Here is a 16,637-nt window from a genome sequence, read left to right as displayed (position 1 = left end):
GCAATACTTCATACCCATCTTAATAATAAATTCATTTCATTAGTTTTTAATAATTAACATAGTATAATATTGTAAATATAAGAAAACATATGGGTATGTTAATTTTACTTCTAAGCATATATTCACTTAGATACCAGTCTATTCTACCCATCACTGTCTAGTATATGTGCTAATATTAAAATGATTACATTTAAGTTTTAGAAATATAGAAATTCGGTAAAGTAATTCATTTATGTCCTGAAATTTGCATTTACTAAAAAATATCACCTCGTTTCTATTTTGTTTCACTGTTTTAAAACTTAAGTACATATAAAAACTACAAGTGGTCACATAGAATAACGGGATAGAAGAAAATAACTCAAGTTCTTTTCTTCACCTTTATAATCAATGGGCTAAGTTGTTGCTGCTTTTGTTTTTTCAAATCTACTGGTGAAAAGCAGGATTACTTAGTACTACAGAGATTGGTGGTATGAACTCCATTTGAAACACGCTCCAGTGACCTGAAACCTTTATAAATTTACTCTCAAAATAAACATGTTTATTATGCCTATACCAGAGCTACCTGTAAAACTGGTAATTCTTTGAATAAACTTTTGAGCCGAATTCAATATTTATTCAAGCATATAAGTAATAAATGATAATTTGAATCTTACATATATATTAAACACTGACCAAAACTGTAGCAATTATTTAGAATTTAAAATAATTTTTTTTCAAGGAGGAGTAATTTATCATGGGCATTGTTAGGAATTGCCAGGTCATGGTAATAATAATAATAATAAGAAGAAGAAGAAGAAGAAGAAAATTTGAGTTGGTTTTATTAGTGTTTTTCATTGTTTTACTCAAAAAAAAGAAAGAAAAAGAAAAAGAATAAAAACGCTCCCTTTTATTTTCTTTACCAATGTCATTTCACCCAGCCTTCGGTGGTACACTGAACCATATGCTCTTCCCTGAAAAGATCACATTCTTTTCTCTTCTCTGTGCTTTTGTTTATTTCTTATTTGGGGACTACTCATCCTTTTTACCTCCTATTATTTCCAGCTGACAAAATTTGATTTCTCATCTTTGTTCAAGTTGTTCAAATACTATAACCTAGGATTAGATTATGTATAGTGTTATGGAAAGTATTTTGGATAGGGAATGAAAAGACCTAATTTCTAGTACATCTTGTCAAAAAAATATACTCCATTTCTTTCCAGATGTGCAAGCACATTGGGCCTCGGTTTCTAGAACTCTCAATTGGAAGTGTTTACACTAAACTGATTCTAAGATTCCTTCCAGTTTGTTTTTCAACTGCGGTTCTGTGATATGGTATCTATCCTTGAAATATTTTTTCTGTCCTTTCCACACAGCAACTAATTGTGTGGAAATAAATAACTAATCCTTCCTAGGGTGATTCCAGGGCCTTTGTTTCTGGTGGCGAAGTAGAACTATCAGGAAGCCATGAATACCTGATGATACATAATCTACAGTTGGCGATTTGATGCAGACTATAACATCTAAGAAAATGTAATACTGAGAAAATCAGAGCAGAGTATAAAAGTTTCATTGGTGAGAGGGAAGTCAAACTGAATTAAATAGAATAGCAAAGTTTGCAAAGAGCCAGAGATGCAACTTCAAGGAAGGAGGTAATGTGTGGTCTTAGTGTGTGGGAAAGGGCGAAACAGCAGTGAGCAGGGGTGCTGGGATGGGAGATTAGGTGCAAAGGACCAAATTGTGATGAAACTGGATGCTTGCTAACCCAAAGACCTAGTAATCAAATAAGTCTCAAAAAGAAAGTGACATGAATTTTCCATTAACTGTGGTACCACTCTGTGAGAGAACAGTACCCTATGATCCATCAGGCATTTCCTGCCTCTCCTGGGAAATATCATCTTATTACTCTACTTCCTATAAGTGGCAGGGCATGAAGACACAAGAACAGTATTTCCCATCTGTTCTCTGTCCCAACTATAAAACTCTAATCATTCATTTCAGCTATTTCCAAACTACAGTTTATTTTCTTTAAAACATACATATGTTCTTGAAAAACATTTTTTAAATTTATAAGTAGACCATTTGTTCCCACTTCATTTCTCTTTTGAAAAAGTGTGGCCAGGACTTTGAAGATGGGATGTGTTAGCCATCATCTCTTTCCAGGTCATGCTTCAGAAGAGACATGGAAGCAGGTTTAAAACACTGTTATGTACAATAAGATGCAATCATACACCAAATTTCAATTCTCATAAATAAATTAACCTGATTTCAGCTTGTAGCCCTATTAAAAGAAATTATTACTTAATTTTTAAACCTACATTCCCTACCCCACCCCTCTCTCCCTCTTCCTCAGCCTCCCTACACTCCTTTTTTAATTTTTTTTCAAGGAGCCAACCACAGGCAAAATTGGTTAAAGAGAATAACAGAATTTCTCATTGCTAAATTGTGGAGAAAACACTATCAATCAATAGTCAAGAGACCTAAGCAAAGTGAAAATGAGAAGAAATGTTAGGCAAGCAGCCTTTGAGTCATGATAATAATTAGGAGTAACAGTGATGGTGGTGGTAATGATGATGATGTTGATCATAGCAACCAGGTACTGAAGGTGTCCCATGTGGTAAGTATAAAGTTTCTTAAGGATTTAAATCTCTCATTAAGAAATTTTCTTGAGTTTTTTCTTGTAGATATATAACCTTGGTAGAAGATCAACTTCCTTTATTTGAAGATTCGCATTACTATGAGAATTAATATAAAAATGAAACAATTTATCTACTAGATTGTAATACTTTGGACAGCACCATCAAATAAACCCGTTGCTTTCTAAATCAGTTTAAATGGCCTATTTTCCTCTTAGCCCGTCGACTTCAAAGAAATAAGTTAATACTCCATAACTCAAGCAAGTCATTTCAATTTTATTTTTAATTTCTATTAGCATGCATATGTGAGATATATATGTGTATAAAGATATATATGCATATCACATATATGTATGTGTGTGTGTGTGTGTGTGTGTGTGTGTGTATATAAACTGGGAAGGCATTTTATAACTTTTGAGCCCTTTGGCATACTTCCTGGAAGTCTCAGTAATGACTATAGTTATTCTTAATTGCCTTCAACACACTTACATGAATGCTACATTCAGTTGAATTATTTCCTGGATTCCCTCTAATTAATCTGATAGCAGCTGTTTTCAGGCCTGTGCTGATTAACAGTTGCAAGACAGCTAAATGCCTAGTACAAGAAAAGCTCTCTGAGGCTTACGTATGCTATCCACACGATTTCGTCTTTTAAGCATCAACACTTCAAAAGAATCTTCTATTTTCGGCTAGCTATATTATTTGTCTATATAACTCAAATGGTTTCACCCTAACATACTGAAATATTATCTCAATATATTTAATAAATATTCTAATAGGTATTATGGAAATTCAACATTTCAAAAATAAATATGAAAACATGTTTCAAAGATTTAAATAAAACTTAAAGGAAACAACAACTGTGGAGGTATTTCAGTATGTATTTGTACTGGTTTCCCTGACCTGACTCAGAAAATATAAATGAACTTTACAATACAAATGGTTTATTAAATAAGTGATTCATTTTAGGTAAAGTGCTACTAGGTAAACTTTTAAGGTCAAACCATAGATACTTGTTGATATTTTCTTCCTTTTGACCTACGAAAATGGCATTTTGATGCGTTCCAGCCATATGTTCAGTTCAAATAACCACAACTGAATGGCACTTTCCGTGATTAGCAATTTCAGGCAACATTTTGCCTGTTAAAAATTAAAGCTCTGATTCTGCATTCTTTTGTAAAAGCATTCAAAACACGAGATTTCTGAAAATACTGAAGCTAGATTTCACAGTCCGGCATATCCCTCTCCTCTTCACCCTGGTCTTTGCCCAGTGTAGATTATTCCTTCCTAATTCCCATTCCTTTGGCTCACCTGGCAGTGTGTCTGTCTGTCTGTCTGTCTGTCTGTCTCTCTCTCTCTCTCTCTCAGTCATGCTATTCCCTCACTTAGCCTAGAAGAGCCTACTGGAATCCTTCAAAAGAAAGTTCAAAGCCACTTACTCAAAAAGCTATGTCAAGATTCACAAACTCACATGCCTCTCTGCAGGAAGCATAAATAAGCTGTCAGGGCTGCTGCAGGCTGAAGGGAGGTAACTCGAGGGCCAGCTCCAGATCACTGCAGTGGGCAAGGTTTTTCAGATACCATGATTTCATGAAATACACCAGAAATCTAAAATTTAACGTGTGACATCCTGATTTTTAAATGTTGGCAACAAACAGAATATAAATTCTAAACACTTTGAGGGTCAAACAGTACACTTCTGCTGACTGGCTTCTGCCTCATAAGAATTGTTTTGTCTTTGAGTTCAAATTCATAAAATCCTCTTTAAGTTTAGTTCTTATGTTTTCTTCTATGCATTTTATTGTTTCTGGTCTTATATTCAGGTCCTTAATTTTATTTGAGTTAATTTTGGTATATGGTGATAGACAATAGTCTAGTTTCATTCTTTTGCCGGTGGCTTTCCAGTTTTCCCAGCACCATTTATTGAAGAGGCTTTCCATTCTCCACTGTATGTTTCTAGCTTGTCAAAAATTATTTGCCCATATAAATATGAGTTTACTTCTGGACTCTGAATTCTGTTCCACTGGTTCATGTGTGTGTTTTTCTGCTAATACCATTCTGTTTTGATTACTGTAGCTTTGTAGCATAATTTGAAACCACAATGAGATACCACCTCATACTTGTTAGAATAGCTATAATCAACAGGACAAGTAATAACAAATGTTGGAGACGATGCAGAGGAAAAGGAACCCTCATACACTGCCGGTGAGACTGCAAGTTGGTACAGCCACTGTGGAAAACAGTATGGAGATTCCTCAAAAAACTAAGAATTGATCTACCAGCAATCCCTCTACTGGGTATTTATCCCAAAGACTTGAAAACTCATATCTGAAAAGATATTTGCACACCAATGTTCATAGCAGCATTATTCACAGCGGCCAGGACATGGAAGCAACAAAAATGTCCTACGACAGATAATTGGATAAAGAAGCTGTGGTACATATATACAATGGAATATGACTCAGCCATAAGAAGAGATGAAATACTGCCATTTGTGACAACATGAATGGACCTCAAGATAATCATGCTAAGTGAAGTAAGCCAGACAGAAAAAGTTGAAAATCACATGATATCACTTATATATGGGATATAAACCTAAAAGCAACAAATGAACAAGACAAACAGACTCAGGGACATGGGCAATGGACTAGTGGTTACCAGAGTGTAAGGGGGTAAGGGAGAGGGGAGAGGTAGAAGGGGTAAAGGGAGTCAATCGTAGGGGGTAGAGGAAGGGTGAAGTGGGTCAAGGGGATCAAATATATGGTAGCTGAAGGGAAATAAAAGTCATTTTGTGGCCTCTGCCTCATATAATCCTTTGAGGAAGAAACAACCTCTACAAAGTGGTCTTTACATAAATTATCTGTCTACGTTGTAGTACAAGCATGTATGGGTGTGTATGTGTACATCTTACTAGTGTTTGGAATACAGCACAATTTAATAAATACTAACTGTTAGGAAGCAGCAGCCATAGTATAAGGCTGACAAAACAAGAACTAGCTAGAATTCAAATCCCCACTTGGCCACTCACTAGGTGTGTGATCTTAGGCAAATCGCTTATCCTCTAAAATTTTCAGTTTACTCATCTGAGATAATATCATAATCTACCTAATTTTTAAAATTGTTGTAGTACTTACAAAAGGGCCTAGCACAAGACCAAACAAATCTTAACTACCATTATTACAACTATTATTCTTATTTTATCTGTACATGTGTACATGTATATATTTTTAAATTTGTAATGTATACATGTTTAACAAGTTCTTACAGAATTATAAGTATGCATTGTGTTCCATTTCATGTGCCTTTGAGAAATTATGGCCAGGACTTTATAATACTCTCAAACATGAAACAACTTTCCCAAAATTTCCAAGAGGATGAATAAAAAATGGCTGTGTTTATGTGGAAAAACTCAATAAGTAAAATAATTCAAATGAGTTACTGACATATAAAACAACATATGTGAATTTCAAAAAAAACCCATTACATTGGGCAAAGAAGCCAGACACAACAGATTATCTACTGTATAATTTCATGCATGTGAAGTTCAAAAACAGCTAAAATTAATTGATAGTAACAGATATCAGAACATAGGTTACCTTTGGTATGTAGAAATTGGCTAGTAAGGGCATGAGAGAAAGATATAGAATGATAAAAACATAATCTCTTGATTAAAATGTGAGTTACACATTTAGTAAAACTAAATCATTCAAGATCTACATTTAATAAGAAGGAATTTTCACTTTTATACAAAAATTTTAAAAGTAATTATTACATTAAATACTTGCTGCATTTTCCTGAAAACACAAACTTAATATTAACATAAGTGTATTTTTTAAATTATAAAATATTTAAACCAACAAAAAAATTTCTTAATCTCATTATAAAGGTCACCAATATGTTTTGAATGAGGGCCTATTTCTCCTGCATTAGTTGCTTACATGTATTACTGGAGAAAAAAATTGTTTTTTAAGTCAATATGTTATCACTTATTAAGTTATATGTTGTAGATAAACTATATAAAATGCAGTTAAATCTTTAAAATTTTTAACACACTGGGGATTGTGAAGAAACCCACTGGCATCTTAATGTACAGTAAATATAGGTGTTTGAAATTGGATTGAGTCGGTACTGATCTAAAGGCACATGCTGGAAGTTATTTTGAATACGAGAATAAAATTATAAGACTTTCAATTTATTTTAATTCTCTACAATAAAATGTAGAAAAATAAATCATCTTATGTGTTTCCTAAATAAAGTCAAGTTATACAGTTTACTGTCATAAATTCTTTTCAAAATATTTCTGATTTAGACTTGACTTTTCTCAAGTTAGATGAACTTGGAAGATTTTTTTCAGAGATTCTATTTCTACTTCATTTTTATTGAATGACAAGAGATGTTTAATTTTGAGAAGAAAAAGTTTTCATGACCAAATGAATATCTTAACAGGATTCTGAAAGAGGTATTTAGATAATTGTTAATCTATATTAAAATGTAGTAAGTAGTAGAAAACTATCAGCAAGTACAGTTCTTCAAATAATTGTCTTAACTTTTAAAAGTATGTTGAGCATGCCCTAATGTATTAGAATTATTTCTTTAATTGAAATAACTAATAGTTTCTTAAATTAAGTATAAAGTGATGAAAAATGTGTGCAAAACATTGAATCATAAAGAAAATTAAACTATGCAAAAGAGAAGCACCTCTAGAATGGTGAAATGTCACTCTCTGAAAATCTACTTCTCCAAGAAAATAAAAAAAAAAACACTGGTGAAAATAGTCAAAATCAACATTTTCAAACCTCTGGAAATTAACTGAAAGGTAGAAACAATCTAAAGAATGTTTATTCAAGAAAAATGGCTGAGTCTCCATAAGATCAATGAACTCAGTAGTATTTTAACTTTATCTCCATCCTCTGCTCCCTAGCACTATGTTACATTTGGGGGTGCATGTGGGGAGAAGAGTAATCTAGTATACAATGAAGGGAGAAGGCTGGATTTGGAACTCCCCACAAAGTTCCATCTCAAGAGGACTATCACTATTTGATCTGTTTTATAGCTCCTTTATAAAGTCCCATTTAATTTTTCTGCATCTATTGAGATAATGTTACAGTTCTTGTTTTGTTTATTCATTCAATATGCTATATTTTACTGATTTATTTGTGGCTATTAAAACAACCTTGGGTTTGAGGATTTAAAAAAAGCCCCATTCAAGAACTTCTCTTTATTTGACCTGACTTAGAGCTTGCTCAGTGAGTAAAGGGCTATCCCATAGAGTGTTTCTCAAAAATAACCAGCAACGACTGCTTAATACATCAGCTTCCTGAGGTAGTAAAACAAGATGAAACAAACAAGATAAGAAAAACACTTAAAATGAAAGTGTGGGAAATAAGATGGCTATAGGCAGCTTTGAAAAGCCATGACATATAACTGAGAAATTAGTGGACCATGTGTATGTGCAGGGCAGTGTACATGTCCAGAAAAGATTTGGGATAGCCCTACTCTCTCACCTCTGGCTGACCATGAGTTTCTGCACAAGCTAGAAATAAAGTTAAATGCCAGAGTGCTAAAGATTTACTTCAGCAAACACACAAAACTCCTGGGCAAAGGTTAGAAGAGTTATTAGTTCAAGGCCATTTTAAAAAATTCTGTCCAATCACTAACTGATCAGTAAGCCAACCAAGCAGAGACATCAGTGGAATACTTAAAGAAATAATTTCCAAATTTGGTGGGTGGCTCCATACTGTAATGGTTAGCATGTCTGCTTTACACGCAAAAGGTCCTGGGTTGGTGCCCCAGGTGGAGCCATGGATCATGCCCCGGCTGTGCCAGGCCTCTGATAAGCCAGGCCCCACTGAGTACGCTGGGGGTGCCAGGCCCCAGGTGTCGCAGGCCCTGGGTGGATGCTGCAAGTACGTCAGGGGAGACACCCCACCTTCAGAGATCCAGTTCTTAAAAAAAAAAAAGGGAGACAGCAACATCCATAGGTCAGGGGTGGAAAGGGCGGGGGGGGGCGGTTGGTAAAGAGAGGGAAATAATTTCCAAATTTGATGAAAAACGTTAATCTATTACCTACTAATTTCAACAAATTCCAATAATAATAAACTCAAAAACATTAACATCTAGGCACGTTAGTAAAAGTGCCAAAATTCAACGAGTAAGAATTTTGAAAGTAGTAAGTGAAAAACAATTACCACATTACAAGAGTTTTAACAAGGTTAACAGCTGATTTCTCATCAGGAATCACAGAAGCCAGAAGGCAGTGAGATGAAATATTTGAAGTTCTGAAAGTACAAGAAAGTTAACCCAGAAATTCAATGTCCAGCAAAACAACCCTTAAAAAATCAAGGACAAATTATAACATTCCCAGATAAACAAAAACTGAAAGAATCTGTAACTAGCAGACCTGCACTACAAGATATACTAGAGTAAGTACTTTGGGCTAAAATAAAAAGACACCAGAGTCACTCAAATCTACATGAAGAATTAAAGAGCCCATTTAAAGGTTACAATATAGGTAAATATAAAGGACAATTTAAATGTATTTTTGCTTGCAACATCTTCCTCCTCCAATATCATTTAAAAGAAAACTGCATAAAGCAACAATTATAAAACTGTTTATAGGCTCATAAGGTATAAAGAGATAATTTGTATGACAATACAGCACAAAGAGTGGGAAAGAAAACAGCTATATCGAGGCAAAGTTTTTATGCATGAAATTAACTTAATTTTAATCCCAAAAAGTTTGTTATAATATGTTTATTGTAATACCTGTGTCAACCACTAAGATACTCAAAAATGTACAGCAGAATAACAAAGGAACATAATTAAAATGCTCAAGTTCTCAATATAACACAAATGACTGAAACTGACTCAAGAAGAATTAGAAAATCTAAAAGACTAACAAATAAAGACATTGAATTAGTAATTAAAAACTTCCACAAAGAAAATTTCAAGCCCACATGATTCACTGGCAAAGTCTACCCTATCTTTAATGAAAAATTAACACACATCCTTCACAAAATCTTCTAAAAATGAAAAAGGATGAAACACTTCTCATGTCATTCTGATACCACAATTACTCTAAGTACCAAAACCAGAGAAAGACACCCCAATAAATAAAAGCTACTAATTAATAACTTATAGATTAAAACATCCTCAAGAAAATAATGAAAAAAAAAACAACACAGCAGCATATAGAAAGAATTATATACCACTAACAACTGGAATATTTCCCAAGAAATCAAGGTTAGTTTAATACCCCAAAAAATCAATGTAATATATCATACTAATAGTATAAAGGGTCAAAATCACATGATCATCTCAATCGATAAAGTAAAAAACATTTTTAAAAATCCATTATCTTTCATGATAAAATAATATTCAGTGAATATAGAGGGCTACTATTTCAACCCAATAAAGGGTATCTACAGAAACCCAGAGCTAACAACATATTAAATGGTAAAAACTAGATGTTTTCCCCTCAACCAGAAATGGGACAAGAATTTCCATTCTCATCATTTTCATTCAACATTGTAACAGAAATTATAGATAAGAAAATTAGGCCAAACAATAAAATAAAAGTCATCCAAAATGGAAAGGAATAAGTAAAACTATCACTATTTGCAGATGGCATGATTTAATACAAAGAAAATCCTAAGATATCCTCACAAAGAAAAATACTGTTAAAAATAATAAATTCAGTACGAGTATAGGATTCAAGATCAATATATATAAACCAATTTCAGTTCTATGCACTGGTAATTAACAATCTGAAAATGAAATAATGAAAATGATTCTATTTACAATAACATCAAAAACAATAACACACAAAGTTCACAAAAAAGTATGACAGATACTGAAACTACAAAATATTGAAAAATAAAATAAAGAGAACCTAAATAAATAGAAAGATATCCCATGTTCATGGATCAAAAGATTTAACATGTCAAGATGACAATACTTCCCAATTTAACCTACAGATTCAAAGCAACTCCTATAAAATTCCTAGTTTCCTTTTTTGCAGAAATTGACAATCTGTGCCTGAAATTCATGTAAAATGCAAAGAACAATAATAGCAAAAGCAATCTTAAAAATAAAGTTAAAGGACTCAAACTTGCAAATTTCAAAACTTACTAGGAAGCTATAGTGTTCAAGAGAATGTTGTACTGGCATAAAAATAGATATTCAAATCAATAAGATGGAATTGAGAGTCCTAATATAAACACTCAAATTAACAGTTAATTGATTTTAACAAGGGCACAAGGACAATTCAATGAGGGAAAGAATAGTCTTTCCAACAAACGGTCCAGAGACAACTATATATCCATGTGCAAAAGAATAGATTTGTATCCCTACCTCACACCACATACAAAAGTTAACTACAAATGTATCAAAAACATAAACATAAAAGGTGACACTATAAAACTCATAGTAGAAAAAAAAATAAGTGTAAATCTTCAATGCATTTGGTTAGGAAATGGTTTCTTACATATGACACAAAAAGCACAAATAATAAAAGAAAAAATAAACTGGGCATCATCAAAATTAAAACCTTATATTCTTCAGCATATACCATCAAGAAAGTAAAAAAGACAACCCACAGATTGGAGAAAAAAAAATATTGCAAAACACATTTCGAATTAGAGACTTCTATCTAGTGTGTGTGTGTGTGTGTGTGTGTATAAAAACTCCTTCCAGTCAACCCAATTAAAAAATGGGTAATGGATTTGAAAAGACATTCAGAAGACATTTCTTAAGAAAGAAGATACACAAATGATCAATAAGAATATAGAAAGAAGCTTTTCATATTGTAAGTTATTTTATAATGTTGGAGAAATTTTTATTAAAAATTTTCCTGAAATAAAAGGAGCATCTTTTAACAGGCAATATTTTGTTATTTAACTGTGATGGGAATTGATATTTATGAGGACTGGCATTCAAATACCAGGATCTTTTTAAAGGTACTAGTCTACATTTAATTTCCTCACACTAAATGCTGACTTTGACTGATTTGTGTGAACTCAAGATCAGGTGCTCTTCAATAACTAATTATAACTCATTCTCTCAGTTTAGAACAATGAAACCAGGATATGACTCTAAAAGTAACAAAATGATGAGTATTAGTAAATGTACAAACCAATCTAAGATATAGTCACAGGCTAAATTAGAGAGAACTGGTGAAGATACATAAACACCAGAAACTCCCAGGCCCTATGCAACATTACAGTGTCAAAGGAAACAAGCTGTACATGTAAATGTGCTATTACAGAAAACAATGTGAGGTATTACATGAAACAAAAAATGTATTTTACAGGTAAATTGCACTTTTGAAACTACTAACACATATAATTGTTGCTTAAAATAATTCAACTCTTAATTAAGCTAACAGAATACTAAAATGTTAATGACATTCAATCTTTGTTAGCGAAACAACACACATCTTAATTACTTCTCTAACTTCATCTTTGCTGTAAGTACTAATAAATGAATAAAATTTTTCAATATTGCTGACAGGAGAAATTAATTAAATGTACAAATAGCTACCACATAATATAAATCCTCTTCAAAGCCACTGTAGGTGAAGGTAAAATTTAATTGTTCAAATTTCAGAAAAGGATCAAAACACTAGGGGTTTCTTTATATGAATAAGACCATAAGCTAATCAAGTCAGAAGAAAATCTTCCTATTTCTTAGTAACCATGTTATTTGGAAATATTCTATATTTAGTCCCATCTGTGATATTTCATAATAAGTGAACATTCAACTTAGTCCTAGATAATCTTGATTATACTAATGAATAAACAACCAGCAAATTTCCCTATATACAGTGCTTATGCTTTCAGCTTATAAACCTACTCAAGAATTAGATTATTCAAGATTTTTAAATAATATAAATATTTAGAAATTTAAGGTGAGGGTTATTTAAATGAAAATATGAAGTTAAATAAATTTTTATGCAACAAATATATTTCTACTGAACATGAAGATATGGTACATGTAAAAATATTAGAAAGCATTCTATTAGTGATTTTTTTACTTTGCACAAATAGCAACTTTAACAGCCAATATAAAAATTGCCTATGTTCAAATAAATTCAATTTAATTATCCACACTGCTCTTCTCCAACATTTACACAGATAATTAACAATCTTCTCATCCAATTTAGGACCATAGACCTGCTACTTATAATTGGGCTGCCTCTCAAACCACCTGAGTATGCAAAGGAACTTGTAATGCAAAATGTCTCAGCTCTCTCTCACTATCCTAACTGCTCTACTATTATGATGAAGGTAAGCTTGTCTCCATTGCTCATGGGGATGAAATATCCGTGCCTACAATAGCAATATAGTATCTTCTGGTAATAGTACTGCTGCTACAGGAAGAAGGTTACAAAACCAAGTTATCCCCCAAAGAATTTGGCTCCACGACTTTATGAATCTTTCCTGGTAATGCCAATTATTTTTACTTTTTTATTGTATATATATATATATATATATATATATATATATATTTTATTTATTTATTTTTCAATTAGCCAATATACAATATTATATTAGTTTCAGGTGTACAACAGTGATTAGACATCCACATAACTTACAAAGTGATCACCCCAATAAATCTAGTACCCATCTGACACCATACATAGTTATTATATTATTGACTATATTCTTTACGCTGTACTTTATATCCCCATGACTATTTTGTAACTACCAATTCGCATTTCTTAATCCCTTCCTTTTCTTCACCAACCCCCTGAATCCCCTTTCAATCTGGCAACCATCAAAATGTTCTCTGGATCTATGAATTTATTTGTTTTATTGATTTTAATCTTTAGATTCCACACTTAAGTGAAATCATGTGACATTTGACTTTCTCTGCCTCACTCAACCCAGCACAATATCCTCTATGTCCATCCATATTGTTGCAGAGGACAAGATTTCATTCTTTTTTTTATGGCTGAGTAATAGTCTATTGCATATATGTACCACTTTCCTTTATCCATTCATCTACTGATGGATATCAAGGTTGGTTCCACATCTCGGCTGCTGTAAATAATGCTGCAATGAACATATAGATTCACATATCCCTTCTAAGTAGTGTTTTGGGTTTCTTCTGATAAATATCCAGAAGTGGGATTACTGAGTCCTTCTCTGTCTCTTATTATAGCCATTATTTTAAATGCTATTTTGTCTGGTATAAGTGTTTCTGCCCCAGCTTTTTTTTTTCTTCATTTTCATTTTTATGAAATATCTTTTTCCATCCCTTTACTTACATTTTGTGTGGCTTTCAACCTGAGATGAGTCTCTTGTAAACAGCATACATAAGGGTCTTTTCTTATCCATTCAGCCACCCTATGCCTTTAGATTGGAGAATTTAATCCATTTACATTTAAAGTAATTGTTGTTATATATGTAGCTATTGCCATTTTATTAATCACACTTTCTAGTTATTGTTTTCCTTCTTCTTCTTACAGAAGTCCTTCTAACATTTCTTGTAATGCTGGTTCGGTATGGATGAACTTTAGCTTTTTCTTGTCCGGGAAGTTTTTTATTTGTCCTTCAATTCTAAAGGATAGCTTTGCTGGGTAGAGTAATTTTGGTTGTGGGTCCTTCCTTTCCATCACTCAATAATTCATACTAGTCCCTTCTAGCCTGCAAAGTTTCTGTTGAGAAATCAGCTGATAGTATTATGGGTGCTCCCTTTTAGTTACCTAACCGCTTTTCTCTTGCTGCTTTTTAAGATCCTCTATTTTCTTTAACTTTTGACACTTTAATTATGTGTCTTGGTGTGGGCCTCTCTGGGTTCACTTTGTTTGGGACTCTCTGCACTTCCTGGGCTTGTATGTCTATTTCCTTCACCAGGTTAGGAAAGTTTTCCATCATTATTTCTTCAAATAGGTTTCCAATTCCTTGAGCTTTCTCTTTCCTTTGCACTCATATGATGTGAATGTTGTTATACTTGATATTGTCCCAGAGGTCCCTTAAACTATCCTCATTTTGGAAAATTCTTTTTTCTCGGTCATGTTCTAATTGGGTTTTTGTTCATTTGGGACATGTTCCTTTGCTTCCCCATTTTGGTTGCCTCTCTGTGTTTGTTTCTATGTATTAAGTAAGGCTGCTATGTCTCCCAGTCTTAGTAGAGTGGCATTATGTAGTAGGTGTCCTCAGGAACCAGTGGCACAGTCTCCCTGCTCATCTGAGCAGAATGCTTCAGGTGTATCTTTTGTATGGGCCATGTGTACTCTCCTGTTGTAGTTGGGCCGTGGTTGCTATTTGCACATCAGTGGGAGAGACTGACTCATGGGCTAATTAATCATGAGAAATAGCCGTGTTGTGCAAGGGCTGACCCTATAGAGCAGGATTCACTTTATCAGGGCTCTTGTGCCTGCCCACTCTGCCCTTTGGGTGTGTCATCCTTGGAGGTGGCCAAGTAGTACCCTGGCTAGGTCTGAAGCTGGCCACTGGGTGTGCCAGCCCTGGGACCTCCTGGGAGGGTCCCCACTGAAGGCGAAGTTCAGTCACAATCTGCGCCCTGCCTGGGGCCACCTGGCATGAGCTACAAAGCAATCCACAGATGGCTGCCATCACACTGGGCTTAGAGGTGCCTCAAGAAGCCAATCCATGACCCAAGGCTGGCTTATGCTACTGCTGGGCTTCCAGTTGCTCAGCAAGATGTAAGGGGCATGCTCATGGCAGATGATTCTTGTTTGGGTTTTATGAACCTCTGGAAGATTTTAGGAAAGTCCAAAGCATGAGCCAAGGAAACCTGTAAGGAAAATTCACTGGAAATGGCTTGGGTGGGATCGCAAGTTGGGTGGGGCAGGGTCTCAGGGAATCACCTAGACAAATCAACAGTGTTAGACTGATGGAGGCTCAGGTATGGTGGTGCCTATGCCTGCACACCGGGAGGGGGAAGGGTTCAACAAAGGAACAATGGATTCTGCCAGCACTTCTGACAGCTCAGAACAAGTGAGTCCTGAATCCATCAGTAAGTCAACATACAAGCCCTTTAAGAGGAATGCTTGAGACTGCCACAGCCCTCCATCTTACTCAGCCACAATCTCCACCAGTTTCCTCAGCCATAAATTGTGGGATTTCTCTTCCTGGCACCAGAATTCTGGGCTGGGGATCCCATTGTGAGGTGGATCCCTTGCTCCTCTGGGGGAACCTCCACAGCCAAGATATCTCCCCTGAGTTTTAACCACCACACACAGTTATATGACCAGCCCACATTCTGTGCCTCTGTCTCTCCTGCCAGTCTCAAGGTTACTTCTTCTGTGTGTCCTTAGTTGTAGAACTTCTGTTTAGCTAGACTTCAGGCAATTCTCAATGATGTCTGTTCTGTAGTTTGTAATTTTCGTGTAGTTGTGAGAGGAGGTGAGCACAGCATTTACCCACTCCACCATCTTGATTGAAAATTTTCAGATTTTTATATGATGTAGCTTTCCCATAAGGCCACTCTGTGTCACTGAGGTATTGATTGTGTACCAAATAAGCATGAAAATCAAGGAATCTTTCTCTATTGCCAAGGGGTATCAAGGTCTCAAAAGTGACTGTTCACCTTGAAAGTTAAATCAACATCAGAGTAGGTCTGAAAGATTAATATGTGGATATACCATTTACTAACAGTATTAGTCATAAGGTATAATGTTTCAGGTACCATGCTTATATACAAAGTATGTTATGAAATACATGCAAATGTTTTACTGTCTTTAAACATAATGTTCTCCAAGTTAAAGGCTTTCACTGTGTATTTTGTGCAATATCTATCTTACTAGTCAGTGATCACTTACTAAAAAGCAAATACTCTTGAGTTTTAAAAATTAAGTGCTATTCCTTCTGATCAAAAAAGAAATCTAGGTTAAATGTTCCTCCGATATAATTTTGTAGCAACAGTAGTCACACATTGCCTCTGACGGAATTTGTCCTGAGAAACAAAGTTTCTTTTATTTATCCATAGTCCCCTTCACACTATAGGCTTTGTGAGGGTAGAGAATATTGTTTACCTTTTTATCTCCAGAGATGAGTA

General features: G+C 34.3%; 1 protein-coding gene across 6 annotated transcripts in view; it reads right to left on the bottom strand.

Annotated features, from left to right (window-relative positions):
- The window catches only part of IL1RAPL1 (interleukin 1 receptor accessory protein like 1), a 1,213,847-nt gene that overhangs the window by 973,771 nt on the left and 223,439 nt on the right, over positions 1 to 16,637 (bottom strand). The window lies entirely within an intron of this gene.

Source organism: Rousettus aegyptiacus, unplaced genomic scaffold (genome assembly GCF_014176215.1).
Source record: "Rousettus aegyptiacus isolate mRouAeg1 unplaced genomic scaffold, mRouAeg1.p scaffold_m13_p_9, whole genome shotgun sequence".
NCBI lineage: Eukaryota > Metazoa > Chordata > Mammalia > Chiroptera > Pteropodidae > Rousettus > Rousettus aegyptiacus.
Note: the sequence above shows the minus strand (reverse complement) of the source record. Positions and strands in the feature narration are given on the sequence as shown.